We start from the raw sequence: 2076 nt of genomic DNA, 5'->3' as shown, positions 1-2076 counted from the left end.
TTATTTAAAAAAAGACTATCAACAAAACATGTAAGGATTGCTCCGGCTGTCGGCTCAATTGTATTACTAGCATCCGTCCCTGCGGACAATGCAATCTTCTTTGCCTGTTCGCCAAATCTCCTGTATTTCAACTCAAAATTAATAGCATCAAAGCATCGGCGAGCTGTTTATTCATTTTGAGGCAGGAACAGCTCTAAGCACAGCGCAGAGTGTCATCGTATTATGACTCTTCCCTGGGCAATTCTCCTTTGCAGTATTCCCACCTGAAATCACGAAAATAAAATTATTGAAGTTGTGGAATATTATATCTTTGTGACCCGCACAACGTCGTTTTTCTCCGTTGCGGCATTGCCTGGTATAGCGTGCGTGATAACAAGCACGGAAGCTACCGGCGTGCGCGCGGCAAGGGAAAACGCTGCACAAATCGCCAAGTGCGAATGTTGCTCGACAACTCATTGTTTAGTATGCGTAGCTCTCCAGTACACATAACCGCACATGCATGAGTTGCATCCCCAGAGGCGGTTATGGACATTGTTTTCTTGAAGGGGGCGTCACGTATGGTGTAGTGGCCGTGGTAAAAGTAAGAAACTGGGAGGGAGCATACGGTTCGCACAATTGAAGCCACGAAAAGTCGGCGAAACACGTGACCACGTCGAAGTAAGTTTTAGTGCCTTCCACCACCAGGCTAGCCGTGCTCAGCGCACGTTCTTCTGATAAGACAACTGCTACGACAGCAACGGGTGGTTGTCACAATCACACGTTGCAAGCAAGACGATAAATGTACATGTTGCAATAAACGAGCCGGGTTGCACGTTCATATCAGGAAGGAGATGTGCGCAGAGCAGTTGGCAAAGCACGCGAACTGCACGTCGATTACAACGTATGCAGTGTACCGAGCTTACCATACCGAGTCTGTCGAGTGCATGGTCACGTGTTGGGCCGACTTTTACAGCGAAGCTGTATATGGCTAGTTTCTAGCGGAACGATGCCCCTAAAATCCCGAAGATAGTGCAATACCGGCCCACCCGCGGCGGAGGTGAAGCAGGCTTTATTCAAGCACTCCGGCAACTTGCAGAAATAAGTTCAATATCTTGGCTCCAAATGCAGCCCATATCACGTTTTAAACGGATAAGGGCAGATACTACACTTTGACCCGTGGAGGCCATGTCTACGTTCACACCGCACACGTGTACGCCATCCCGCGTATTCAAACTAGTGCTTACCAATCTGAGTGTCTTCTGTCTTCAGACGTCACGCTCTACGTAAGCTCCGTTCGTCAGTTCTGTTTATAATGTGAAATGAGTAGGGCGTGTGTTGGGGGAAGGGGGGGGGGAGGTACGGTCTGAAGAATAACAGCGTGCCTACCCAGAACGACAGCGTGAACAGAAAAGGGAATGGGCACGGCGGCAGCGGCGGCGGCGGAAGGAGACCACCGACGATGAGCGGGCCGCGGACGCCAAGCGTAAGCGTGCTGACCGCCAGGACCGCGAGGCGAAAAGAAATGCGAACCGTCCATGTGGCCCCGATCCGGCAAACTTGGAATGTTTCACCGGAACAACGGTCAATCACCACATAGACAGTTTCGCTGGTCATCCACCTTCACAGAGTGGAATGGCATTGACTTTCTTGAGAGAGAAAAGGCGAAGGGTTGATTGCGTCACGGAGATTTAGCTTGCGAAGGCTGGCCGCGTTACTTATTGCTTCCTCCTACTTTGTCTCCTTCCTGAACGCCACTAGAACGGAGTGGTGTTCATCGAGCCATCTACATAATTCAGTGTTAGATTAAGGCCTCGTTTCCGGCGGAAGAAGATTACATACCTTATCCCTAGCTGTTATGTAACGTGATCTTTTTTCTTCACTTGTGCTACCGTGCGGTAATCTGCGCATAACATGCGTGTGTTTTGCATTAGGAGGTCCAGCTGACCGTTTCATAACTCTGGGAGCTCCGAATGTGATGAGCCTCGTTGATCCTCTTGTGATGTATGCCAGAAGTCAGTAAAGCTTGAGTTACCGAGGCGGCACTTGTATTCGCGAAGTCGTTCCTATGCGCAAGATCAGTTGACAGGCACCCGCTTG

General features: G+C 49.9%; 1 non-coding gene across 1 annotated transcript; it reads right to left on the bottom strand.

Moving 5' to 3' along the window:
- Positions 1-984: 984 nt before the first annotated feature.
- On the bottom strand, positions 985-1166 carry LOC119465409 (U2 spliceosomal RNA). The gene has a single exon (XR_005194849.1). It is a non-coding gene; the product is annotated as a U2 spliceosomal RNA (small nuclear RNA).
- Positions 1167-2076: the final 910 nt, after the last annotated feature.

This window comes from Dermacentor silvarum, chromosome 9, assembly GCF_013339745.2.
Source record: "Dermacentor silvarum isolate Dsil-2018 chromosome 9, BIME_Dsil_1.4, whole genome shotgun sequence".
Taxonomy (NCBI): Eukaryota; Metazoa; Arthropoda; class Arachnida; order Ixodida; family Ixodidae; genus Dermacentor; species Dermacentor silvarum.
The sequence above is the reverse complement of the archived record's forward strand: the minus strand, read 5'-3'. Positions and strand labels throughout refer to the sequence as shown.